A 14,072-nucleotide genomic window follows, 5' to 3' on the forward strand; every position below is an offset into this window, starting at 1 on the left:
TAATCAAAACAAGTATGTTCTATTTTGATATTATTTGGTAATTGGCCTTGGGTTATTGCTAAGGGTTGGTCGGTCAGCATCCACTTCGCCTTTGTCACCTTGAGTCACAAAATGGCCAACACTCCGCACGTCAAAGTGACAACTATCAACTCACGTTTCACAATTTGGCGAACAAAAGAGAATGTTTTTAATAGTGGGCTGCTGCCCCATTTCGCGAAACGGTAAGGAAAACCTGCGCGTCGATTGATTTGACACTTGCTACTTCTAGAAGCCGCGGAGAACGGGTTCCTATGCGTGCAATAAAGTTCTCTTGCTCGCTGTAATTACCTTGTCAAGCCTTTGAGGCACATATAAAAGGTCCCTCTACAAACTATGATTTATTGAGGATGCGTTTAGTGACAATTTGATGCTCCCGTTGGGCGCCCAACCACCACAAGCTAGTAAAGGGGAATCGGAATAACTATAGACGCCGAAGGTACCCTTATATGGTTATCTACTTTCACAGCGCAATCTCAGACCAGCAACCTACGCCAAACGAGGATAGCGTTTGACTGAACGATTGAAACATTTCTTCTAGTCCCCTCCCGATGCTTGTGTTGGTAACTATGTGAACTCCACTCCAGGAGATCCTAATAAAAAGAAGTGCAATAGTATTATGCTATAGGACCCCTATCTTAAGGTGAATATTACAACTTCCTTAGCCCTTACCTATCAATGAGTTAAAAACTGTTAGTGGGGCTCTCCTAACGGCATCATATTTAGGTTGTTTTTTAAGTCAAAGTTTTCTTTAGAGCAAATATGATTTCTTTTGTCGTGGCAGCCTGAAATAACGACTCGCACTATGGTAAGAGTTCGCCTAGAGGACTTTCTATACCCGTGTACGTAAACTTGTATCATCAAGAGCGCATGGATGGCAGATCTGGGTTATTTACTTTTCCGAATATAATTTGTCTCTGTAATTCGTTGCATGCCGAATGTAATAGCTCAATAGCAAGAACACGTCTGCTGTTTGTTAGCCCTATAACCTCATGTATACCTTTAAACAGGTAATTTGCTTTGACAGCTCGACTAAACCACCGTGGCTGCTTAGTGGTTATGATGCTGAGTTTCTGAGCACCAGGTCGCGGGATCGAATACCGGCCACGGCGGCCTAATTTCAATGGGGCGAGATGCGAAAACAACTCTGTACTTAGATTTAGGTGCACGTTGAAGAACCCCAGGTGGTCTAAATTTCTGGAGTAGTGAACTACGGGGGGCCTTATATTCTGAAAGTAGTTTTGGCACGTAAAACCGCACAATTTAGTTCTTTTTTCACAGGTGGACTTTTGATTGCGTCCAACTGAAGTTACAGTAGGTATGTCAAGTCACACTAAGTGACGGTGATAGAAAACTGTCGATAAAGATGGCAGGTATGGATGGCTTGGGGGGGGGGGGTTGTATTTCCTACAAAGCATTCGCACCTACATCAATCCCTTCGTTTATTTTTGAGCTCATTTATTATTTATTTTGAGCCTTCGTTTATTTTTGAACCTTACAGCCGCGATCATTCTTAGCAAGCCACAATATAAATGGACAAGCGACTCGATCTTGTAAATTTCAGCATTGTGAATTTTAACTAAAGGTGGTGTCGCAAACAATTCCCGCCAATATAAATAAATAAAAAATTGTATGACAGCAATCCTTAGCGTCTCGTTGCGAGACGCTAAAGTTACGATATAATAGGGAAAACACTTACTTCTGGCCTAAGTTCCCAATTGTACAACATGACACCCAAAAATTCAGTCGTAATCACCAGTGTTTAGCCATACTTGCTTACAATGTTCCGCAGTGGGGTTAAAACCGTAGCTGAAGAGGAAAATTTTTGCTATGATAGCACTCAGCTATAAGACGCGCGCACTTTACAGCCCAGCACTTTGGATTCAGCCATTGTTAATTTTCTGTAAGGAGACGAAGTTAGGAAAATTCTTGTTTTTATTAGGCTAATTCATTGTGTTAGCGCTGTCGTATCTAAGAAGGAATTTCGAATCGCTGAAGATTTATTTTTAAAAAATTATAAACACAACCCTTTAAAGCTGCATCATTTTACAGGTAAGAAAGAAGCGAGAAAAAAAACTGCCGAAATCGGTGTGGTCCTCGCTACAAGATTGATAATTTACCCCGCTTATCACGCTCGGAGAACGGTGAGCTCACGCACCGCTCGTCGGCTCGATCTTCCTGCAGCGATTTCTAGCGGAAAATGTTAAAATCGTTAATCGGAACTAGAGAGGACACCGTGGACAACAGCGCTTTGTTTCGAATCGCTGAAGATTTATTTTTAAAAAATTATAAACACAACCCTTTAAAGCTGCATCATTTTACAGGTAAGAAAGAAGCGAGAAAAATACTGCCGAAATCGGTGTGGTCCTCGCTACAAGATTGATAATTTACCCCGCTTATCACGCTCGGAGAACGGTGAGCTCACGCACCCCTCGTCGGCTCGGTCTTCCTGCAGCGATTTCTAGCGGAAAATGTTAAAATCGTCAATCGGAACTAGAGAGGACACCGTGGACACCAGCGCTTTGTCCGTAAGTGGATTTTTCCCCATTTGAGAGCCCAAATCTGCCAGCAGTTGTGCCGACGCGCCGACCCTAACGCGCGTCACTAGGCTAAACGAGGGCTAAGGTTTACGGAGGCCTCCAGTGCCACCCACGTCAGCCATGCGGGAGGCAATAGGTGGTATGAATATCACAGTGCAAGGTGGCAGCACCGAAAAGGGTGAGCTCGACGCCACGGATTGGATCACAGTGCTCAACAAATGCAACCTCGATGAGAAATGGGCATGGAAAGCCAAGCTCACCTCAGAAGAAGTGAAAGTGATAGACACCCTACCACCATCGCCGAAGCGCGATGGCAAAGAGCAAGCGGAGAAATTGATCTCCTCGAACCAAGTCAAGCTTCCCGAGAATGGCTGGAGAATCATTTTCCGCCTCAAGGGAGGCATGGTAGTCAAACAGTAGAATGGACAGATACTGACCAAAGCCATACATGTAACAGTGAATATTGAATTGAAGAAGGGCGTGCCAGCTCGCCAAGAACGAGAAGAAATTTTTGTCTTCTTCACATCCAGCGCGGAGACAATAGACAAGCTCCTACGCCTCACACACCTGGACATTGAAGGTAAAGTGCACGGATGACTGTTCACCTGGCAGCGCCCGACGACTTCTCGAGAGGAGTCATCCACGGAATAGGACTCAACACCTAACTGCAAAAGATAAAGCAGGGGATAGTAGAACATGAGGAGAATCCCATGGTACTGGAGGTCAGACGACTAGGTTAGAGCAAGACCATCATGCTCACTTTCACCGCCGAGGAGGTACCGAGGAAAATCAAATGCCTAGGTGACATCCTGGACTGTTACTTCTAGAAGAAAAAAGTACGACGTATGCTATAAGTGCGCCGACCTGGGACACTGATCTGACGTATGCGTCAGCAAGCGGGAGAAGTGTAGGGGCTGCGGCATTCCCAACCCAACCAAGGGACATGACTGCAACCCCACTTGAAAACTGTGCGGCCAGCCGCACCCCACCGGCGACAGAACCTGCAAGCAGATCTTCAAAACCCCATACATGGTTAAGAAACGACAATGGGAGAAGCTCCAGCCACAGGAAGGACAGAAACTACCAGAACATCGCAGCAGGCGGGACGAAAGCAAGACGCGGGCCACGAGAAAGAAGCGACTCCGATCCACGTCCTTCCCAGGCGACCACCACTATGCCCAAGAAGCAAGGGGCACCATCCAACAAAAAGGCAGGCTGGGAAGCGGGGACATCCCATGGCTTACACTTAGTAAGGGAACTCAAATAGCAAATTAAACAATAGCACGAAATGATGAAACAGCAGTAGAAGCGATGGAAGCTTTGCCAGTAGCAAACGCAAGCTCACATGCAGGAGCTCCGTAATCACGTTATCGAGCTGCAAAGGGAGAACAATGAGCTCAAAGCTCAACTCAGACAACCGAAAGAGCACCAGGAGGCCGTGGAAGATAAGTCGTCCGAAACCGAGCCAGAGGCGGCTGCATCGCCAAAAAAGCGAGTTAAAAAGACCGCTTGGGGGCGTTGAGAAGGCCGAGGGCCGGGTAGACAAACTTGAGGTAGACAAGCAGCAACTCGGAGGTAGCACCACAGGTGGCCATAGTTACCCAGCGTAACGCGGAGAGGGTAGATCAACTCTAAGGGCAGCTCAGCCAACTAGTCACCCAAACGGGAAGAAGGATAGACAAACTGGCACAAAAGCTAAAGCAAATTCTTCCTCGGTTGAATCTTGGCCAGACTCAACACTAGGGTAAACACAATATGGCATTGGAACTGTAGGAGCTTCACAAAAAAAGAAACCTTCTCCAAGCCTATCTTTCGTGAAGCGATGGTCCCAACACCATCGTGGTGCAAGAGTGTGGGAAAAATACTAAACTGAGCTGATACCAAACGTACCCAGGCCAGCCGCCAAACACTCAGACTGCTACCCTGGTGAAAAGAAATATCACCGTCATGTAGCGTGAGGTAGGATGCCCGCAGATTGACTACGTGTTAACGGAGATTATACCACAGAGGAGGAAAGAACGCAGCCTGCTTGTCCTGAACGTCTACAGTTCTCCCAAACTAAAGAGAGGTTGTGGATTCAGGAAGCTTTTTGCCAAAGCGCAAGCTATGACACAAGGGCAGCAGCGTCTCGTAATAGTAGGGGATTTTAATGCGCCCCACCAAGCATGGGGTACAACCACTCCCAGATAAAGGGGAGGGAATTATGGGACGCCATGCTGGGTCGCTATTATGGGACGATCGACTTGCACAGACCAGGCAGGGGAACAGCGTGTCACACGACACCACCCCCGCCCTGGCCATGATCGGACCGGACGTTTAGGCTACATGGCACAACACGAGAGAGAACCTAGGCAGTTATGACATAATGAGAGAGATCGTTGTCAAAATGGGGTCAAAATAAAACATGAGAGGAAAACACTCAAATCCTTCAGTTGGCAATCCTTCCGCGACAACGGAGGAGGTTGCGGGGAGATCACCGGGAAGGCTGAATGGACAAGTAGCATCAAGCAGGCGTGCAAAGAGGCTGAGGAGGAAATAGAATTAGATGACGAACAAGACTGGGTTGATAGCCACATAAGACAACTGCGGGAAAAGAAAAAAGAGGCAGACACCGAGCTCGCCCAAAAAAGGGGCAACCGTAACCAGTGAAGGAGAATATCAGCTCTCAGCAAGGAAATTGAGCACCATAGCGAAACACTAAACAGACAACACTGGAACGACATCTGCGATAGGCTAGACGAGCAAGTAAGCTCTGTCACCACCTGGACATTATTCAGACACCTCCTGGACCCAAACAACACCAAAGCTGAGACCAAGAGAAAATGCAAAAAAATAACATAGAATTTCCTGAGGTTGGGGGAAGATATGATCAGCCATTTAATAGAGAGGTACATAGGGGAAATAAACACCGTAATATTACCCGACTATAGCGGCGAAAACAACGAGGAGGAAAACGAGGAAAAAGCGCGGCTTGCCCAGACGGGGTGAGCAACAAGATGTTTAGAAACCTCGATGACAACTCCCTGCAGCAACTAACGGCATTTATACAAAAGTGTAGGGAACGGGGGGACATATCCGGGGAGCTGCAGAAAGCAAATCTAGTCCTCATCTCAACGGATACTTGAAAAGTAAGGAACTCTACCGAGACAGCAAGCTTGGATGCAGACAACAACTATCCACAAACGACGTCATGCTACAAATCAAAGAACAAGTATTGAACAGGAAGACTAGTGACTCGAGAGTCATAGTGGGACTGGGCGTGAGCAAAGCGTTTGACAACGTCAAACACCAAACGATCCTGTCACACCTTAATGACATAAAGGTAGGAAGTAAGCTATGCAACTATATCAAAAGCTTTCCGAGGGAACCAAGGGTGAACATAGAAATTGGGGCCACAATAGGAGAAAACATTAACCTAGGCAACAATGGAACACCATTGGGATCGGTGCTATCCTCTACCCTTTTTAACATTGCAATGATCGGGCTGCCTGAAACAGTCAGAAAGCTAGAGGGCCTCTGCCACACTCTCTACGCTACGACCTCACACTTTGGGTCGACAGAGGTGCTGGCGTTGGCCAAATATAAGACACCATACAAAGGGCAATCTGGGAAACGGAAAGCTATCTGAGACCCATAGGGCTAAAATTCTCGCCGGAAAATCGGAGATGCTAATGAAAGGCAAGCAGCAGGTCAATATTCAGGTCCTGGACAACAACACCCGGTCCAAAGGGCGGACAAGATCAGGATACTGGGTATGTGGATACAATAAAATGGGAGAAATACCGAAACGATAAACAGACTAGAAGCCACGACCGGGCTTCCCAAGAGGATAGCAAATAAAAATACAAGGATGAAGGAGGCGAACGTACTTAGGCTTCTCTACTCTTTCGTCATTAGCCGAATCGCCTACGCTATCACGTACTTAAATACAACCAAAGCAGAAAGCGACAAGGTAGACATCCTCATCAGGAAAGGCGTCAAGACAGCCCAAGGTTTACCACCGTGCACATCAACCGAGACGATCCTCAACCTAGGAGTGTCAAACAGCCGAGAGGAAATGTTCGAGGCGAAACTCGCGGCCCAATATGTCAGTGTTAATAATAATAATAATAATATTTGGGGTTTTACGTGCCAAAACCACTTTCTGATTATGAGGCACGCCGTAGTGGAGGACTCCGGAAATTTGGACCACCTGGGGTTCTTTAACGTGCACCTAAATCTAAGCCCACGGGTGTTTTCGCATTTCGCCCCCATCGAAATTCGGCCGCCGTGGCAGCCCAACACCATAGCCACTGAGCAACCACGGCGGGTGATATGTCAGTGTTACTGACAGCGAAACGGGCAGATCTATCCTTAGGAAACTGGGCTACCAGAGCCCCAAATCGCGGGAGGGGATAACCGCCATCACCAAGGAAATTACCAACAGGTTAAGAGTACCCCCCATCTGAAGAAACATGCACCCAATACACAATGAGGAACGCAGGAGAAACAGAGTCCAAAGACTCCAAAGCTCCCTTCTCCAAAAACAAGGAGTAGTGTACAGCGATGCGGCAGCGTACCCAGAAGGGCACTATGCTGCAGTAGCAGTGAGCGTCAAAGGCGAGGTAATCTCGAGCTCTAGCGCGAGATACTCTTCACCAGAGGAGGCAGAGATGGCGGCGATTGCCCTGACAATCACAAATCCATCAACCAGAAAAATTATCGCCGATTCTGAAATTGGAATCAAAGCCTATGGCACTGGCAAGATGCCCAAACAGGCTGGCAAAATTCTGTAGGCAGGCAAGGAGAACGTACCCATCGCCCTAATTAGAACAATATGGGAGCCCGCCTATAGTGGACTCACAGGAAACGAGATTGCCAACGAGGTCCCCCGAGGGCTCACCCACCGGGCCCAAGTGCAGGCAGAATACTACCTGTCCAAAAAGCGAGACTTAACCACATACCGAGAAATTCTAGAAGGCTATAGAATGGAAAGGAGAACCCTCCCTCCCCCCGATAGATCATTCACAAAGGGAGAAGTAATCTGGCGAAAACTCACAGACGGGTACCTTTCCAAACCCGTATATCCTATATAAATGACATCCGGAGGTGCTCTCTTCAAAATGCAAAAACTGTGAAGGCATAGCGACCGTAAATCATATGCTCTGGGCTTGCCCAGCGCTAAAAGATCTTCATGGGAACAAATAGTCATGGGAATCCTCCGTCCCTAGCCAGGGAGAACAAGCCAAAAAACAAGTCATCGGTCAAGCCCAGGCCACCGCTGGAAGCCAGCTAATTCCGGTCGACGTCTAGGGGGGAGGTAGACGTTGAAAGGGTGAGCTGCGTACTCTCCGACAGGTGAAAATAAAATGCTTTCTCTCTCTCTCACCCCGCTTCTGCTAACCCTGTGCCTAGATCTGTGCCTAGAAAACTGTGTCAATCTCACAGTATGATGCTGTAGCAAGTTATAAAACTTCATATTTTTAAACTACGTTTTGACACGCTAAACTTAGCTTTTAAGCGCACTGAGATTTCTTTCCTTAGCTTAGCGCGTGGGGCGGAAAAGCGAACCTTCAGACAATGCATACACCGGAAGAGGACTTGCGCAGACTTTTTCTACGTTCACGCGGATGCTGTTGCACAACATTTGAGGGCATGGGGAAAATCACAGTGAACGCGCTCCTCTTTTTTTACAGGTCACGCCGGGGTCTGTAAACAAGTTTGTGCCACCATATTACGCCTCGTGCATCATGGCTGCACATGGGCCTCTGCTAGCGCACGTGCCACCCTGCGCAAGACAGGGCATGCGAGCAGTACTTGTACAACAGCCAGCAGCATTGGCTTCGAACGTCAAAGATATAAAACCCACAGCGTGGCGAGCTTCACAGGGCACAAATTTCCCTGTTAAATTGCGCTTCAGAGGGCTTCAGAGTTCCCTAAGAAATGAGGGAGTGAATTAAGAAATAGTAAGCGACCAGATTTATTTTAAAATGTGTGTGGCTTCAATAGCGTGGATGTTTTTTCATAAGCCTTCTATTGTGTTTCAGTGTACAATTTTTTTTCTGCGCATGCGCGGCAGCGATTTGTCGAATCGTTTGTGCCTTTAAAAAACGTTTATGGACGTCCAGCTTTTTTCAGTCTGCTTACTTTTACTTGTCTTTGTGTTCTACCAACTGCTAGAACAATCCTAACCTAACCGCAATTAACCGAACTGACTACTATGTGTACCGTTGATAAGTGAATTTCTTTCACTTTGGCTGCCGCAGCAGTTTGGTAGACTGTTCGCACAGGTTCTATGCGGAAAGCAATCGTCGCTATGGCCTCTGCACAAGACACGATCTGAAATTCTCCTATAGGCTTCCGCAGAAAATGAATTGTCGTTTATGTGCGATAACCAAGGGCATTACTGAAAATGGTGTCATTCATATAATGGCATGATTAAAGAGAGGAAGACACCTTTCCGTAGACATAATATTTTGCCTAGCTGAATTTATTAGAAAGAAAGGCTACATGTACGTGTACAAACACGTGCACGTAGCATTCCTGACTTCAGGTTACGCAGTTTGACTACAAACGATGTAGAAATCGGTGGGAGATATGTAGTATCAAGGTAAATCACGGCACACAACAATTGCACAAAACCAGAATTATATTGCAAAATAATAACATCGAGAAATCGACAGAAAATTTGAGAAAAATATTTACTTACCAGCTCTCGTGGAACAGTTACACGCTAAACAAAAATGGGGATGTAATATTAGTTCATTCTATGTTGTTATTCATAAGCAATCTTGAAATTAAAACGAGACTCATATTTGCAAGAAATAAATGACTTCCTGTTCAAAAATGTAGCTATACATTTAGTTAAGATAGATGCTGCAATTGCACTTTTTTACCATGTCCTTCGATGTAACATGAGACGTTGTCAACATACAAGCAATCAATAAAGTATATATATATATATATATATATATATATATATATATATATATATATATATATGTGCGTGTATGTGTGTGTTTGTGTGTGTATACGCGCCACACAAGGACCATGTGCTCCGCACAACCGCCATGTCTGCTGCGTTACACTAGCTGCTATCATGACAACATCCAAGAAGGCCATCAACATCACAAAGTTCTCTGGAGCACCCAAGAACGTGCCCTTTCACAAGTGGCTCCGTCTCTTCGGGGTGAAGACTGCGGCCGCAACATAGACGAAAAGAGGCAAGCTATTCCATTGCTACGATTAGTCTGAAGGTGAGGCCTTCCGTCGGAACCTTACCGAGGTGTTTGACATTGACGCATTTGGTAGAGCTTCACTTTATGCACGACGCAACGCTCTACAAACGCCTTCGCGGATCCTTTCCGTCAGTTCATTCATTGCCGGCTGAAGCCAGGTCAGAACGTGAAGGACTAGTACAACGAAAAAAAATGTATATGACGCTTTCATGACGGAAAGAGCGCGCACCTGATATCAGTGGTCATCGACGGCCTTCCAACCAAGATAGAGATGGAAGTTTCTGGGATAAACCCACCTAAGCAGGCAACGCGGCTTTCAACTGAGCTGAAAAGGAAAGTCATAACGTGGTCCACCATATAAAAAAACGTAGATAAGCACAGCAAGCGGCCGTGCCCATCAGCGTCAACGTAAAAAGCCGGTATGAAGACCCGCGTCGGTATAGAGACACTGCGCATTGAGCAGCTTAAGTCGACGAATGCACTGGCGCAATGAATGTCCAAGACGAGCAAGCATTTCCTCTCTCGCTACCAACCAGGAAAACTAGAAGCGCGACACAATGCACTGTTAGTTCAATTTTATGCATTCATAAATTGTCTCCTATCAGCCCTACTCTTGATACGGGAGCCACTATTACATCAATCAGTGAGGCAGTACGGGTGGTCCTTCACCTACAAATAATGAGACATTCATGCACCAATTTTCAACAAGTCTCATCTACCAAAACTATAGTTGTTTCAGTCTAGACAAACAGATAAATCAGAAAGTAAATACAAGCACATGTTCTAGAAGGCATGAAGAGTAACTTCCTCGCTTGAACAGTGCCTGTCTCTTTAACTTGTCTCTATATCTTGATACTCAGACTCTACGCTAGGGGAATCCCACACTCCACCTTTACCCACAAAGCCAATACACTGCTCAGATATATGCTTGTTGGCAGGAAATAGAAGTTTGCAGTTTAGTGCATCAACATTATACTCAGAAGTTGGCATTCAAGCAGCCTGTCCATAATTACGACATCATTTTTTTCTAAATCACGGACAGAAATTAGGTGTATCACTAGCGAAACGAATCAGATTCCTCTCACCAACAATGTTCCCATTCGCAAGGCTTCCGTATGATGCTCAGAAGCCGATAGCGTTCGAAATGGACAGACGAATCCACAACATTTTCACGCAAGGCATGATACGACTGTGTACGTCACCATGGTGTGGACTTGAAGCATAGTTTTATCTCTCTTGAATAAATGTGCGTAGCACGTTTACTGCGTGTCATATTCCTGCGAAAAATAGTCAAAAGTTTTGACAACAGCCTGCATGGCTCGCATGCTTATAAAGTTTCTAAATGGGTTGAAAATTTTTTTTTAGTTGCGACTGTCCAAGGAAGTGCTTTCATCTGCTTCATGTTAAAAAGATTTTAGATGATTCCAAAGATCACGGGTAAGGCCTGTCATTCACTTTTGAACTCTCCGTAGACAGTACCTTGCGCTTCTTGGATGTAAGCGTCACGTTCTCAAAGGTCAGTGTGTACTTTTATTATTCACCGCAAACAAAAAAAGAAATTTTACCTTATGCCTATGGGCACTCTACGTTTGTCATAATAGATTTAGCTTCACTGTGCCAGGAGTCAGCACGCAAGAGGTTCCTTGAACACAAGATGCAGTACAGTTTTGACAAGCAGTTCATTAGACACACAGAAGCCGGCTACACTCCTATTGTGCTGACACAAATAGTTGAATCCCTTCAACAGAAGCTAAAAGCGGGCACTCCACGAATCAGGCAAGAACCGATGAGCGGAGTGGCTTAAAGCTGGAACTTGTGCCGTGTGTGCCTAAGATGAGAGGCACTGTAAAACAAAAGGGCAAAGAGGTACGGAGTGCCTGCTGTGTTCTCCGCTCCAAACAGGGTGATCTAACTGTTTCCCCGCCTAAAGAGCAGTTAGAAGATAGGCTGCCCAGTAAAACATGTCAGAGCTAATGTGAGTTGGGATGGTTTATGAAATCCCCCTGTGAAGTGGAAGAGCCTATATGGGATAAAAAGCCGCTGCGACAATTACCGACTGAGGGCGCATGCTATTAACCTGAAGGAGGACTTCACTTCGCATCTTTCACCGCACTGTAATGTCTGTCCTTGGAAGTAGGTATTTCGTGATGTGAAGATCCTGATCAGAAGTGATGATAAAACCGCCCGTGAGATATTAGAAGTGTTTTACATAAAACAAAAAATAGTGGTTGTGTAAGCTAGACTTCTGTTGTTTGAGAGAAGGCGGAGCTTACTTTCTTCGATGTAGTAAGTGAGTTTGCCAGAAGTGATAATCGCCCTGGGTAGTAGTAGGTGCGCTGCGTGTTGGGAACAGTATATCTTCTCATCTAGTTGCCTTTGAAATAATGTAGTCAGTAGTGCCTGTGAGAAGTTCGGTGTCTCTACTTTGTAATAATACCTCGGAAAAAAGAAACACTAACCAGCCCAACGACCAATCCTTCCACTCCTATTATTCTGCACCTATCTGCTGCACAAGTGCGAGAGCAAACCCACGACAAGCCGTCTTGGAAGCATACCATTGAGAATGGAATGGTCATACTAACGTGCAGAGGCATAGGAAAAGTATACGCTCTATTTGCCCTCCGGTCCTCTTTTCACTGGAAGGCTCTTGATGATTACGGTGATCTCGGAGTAAAGAAAACAGTGCGATGTCTCTCTCCATAGTATGATTGGCTTGACATCATCACCTACGTTTCTTAATACGTACGACACGGCGATACTTGCCAGCTCAGCATGAACACGAAAGCCAAACGTTTTGGATCCCTGCAGTTTTGGATGCACCACCGGAACAAACAATTCATCTAGTGACCATGGACAATATCGGAGGACACTATCGGTGGTTGCTACAAAATAGTTTATTGCTGGACTGTTGACATTGCCACCTGTTATGCGTGCCCTTTTGCACAAAGACATGAAAGATTCTACGGCCAAATTTCCTGCCTCAAGGAAATGTTCACTGCTAGCACGCCTCGGAAGTTTCTTTCCGACCGCTACATGGTATTCACCGGCGAAAAATCCGAGAAATTGCTTAAACACAACAACACTCATCCCCTTTTTACTCGCTTACATTGTCGGCAGTGTAATGGCTTAATTAGGTGCGCTAATGGCTTAAATGAGTGCGCTAATAACTCGCCTCCGCTGCAACATCAACGACGAACGCCAAGACCATGGACGTGTGTCCTCTCTGATGTTGTAGAAGAGTGCACGAAAATTCGCTGCGAGGTCCGAGCCTACTCCCCTTGTTTACATATCAATAGCACACCATTTTACCCACATCTCTACGGATTGCTGAGAAGCTCCAGGAAGTTCGTGCAAATCCGGTCCGCATTTCCCAGGCGTATCACCAGACAGCCAAGCTCATATAGGAGAAGACATTTTTTTCCTTAGAGCTTCAAGTGGCGGTCTTTGTTCTATACGAAACACCATGGCACCCCAAACATGGTAAACTCGGTAAAAAACTGAAAGACCGCATACGATCATACAAAGAAATCGACGGCAGCGTAACCCACTCGGTCACCAGACTCTCATCATTCACGTGGGGAGATTAAGACAATATAGTAACGATGTTGAGGAACACTGCTCAACAAAACATTGATATTTATCAAGGGGTACCAGTCCCTACAATAAAAGTCACAGTCGTCGTGTAGAAATACCCGCCAGTCGGGTTCTAAAACTGTGCTCGAACCGTCTTCTTCTTTCTTGTCGCGTGATATACCTCGTGCGCGTGGCGCATCCGAGCCGGGTCCAACCGGCTACCCTTGCCACGAAGATCGCTGCCTGTTGTTGCTGAACAACACCACGGTACGGCGTGCACAGTGTCCTATACGAAGGGCGCGCAACTTGTATGTGCCCAAATTTTCGTGGCATTATCCCCCTCCTTACCGCATCGGCCCGATGCGTGAGATGAAGGATTGGTTCCTGTGGGCTCTCACTTTTTTTCATGCCCTCTCGTGGTTGAGTTTTATGCGGACAACATGCACAACTTCTGTGAAGTTGCGCCATCTTTGGCTCTCGTGTCCAGTGGATTTCATTTCGTAAGTGACGTCGCTTATATGACGACGTATTACGTAAGGTTCGAAGTATCGGCCGAGAAGCTATTCAGAAAGTCCACCGTGTCGTTCGGGGGGTACACACCCACACCCTGTGACCGGCCTGAGTGACCGGCCTGTGACCGGCCCTGTGACCGGCCTGAGCTTCACCCCATTGCTGGTTGTACCGGCCGGAGTCGAAGTTTTGTTGG

The sequence above is a fragment of the Dermacentor variabilis genome, chromosome 7, assembly GCF_050947875.1.
Source record: "Dermacentor variabilis isolate Ectoservices chromosome 7, ASM5094787v1, whole genome shotgun sequence".
Lineage (NCBI taxonomy): Eukaryota > Metazoa > Arthropoda > Arachnida > Ixodida > Ixodidae > Dermacentor > Dermacentor variabilis.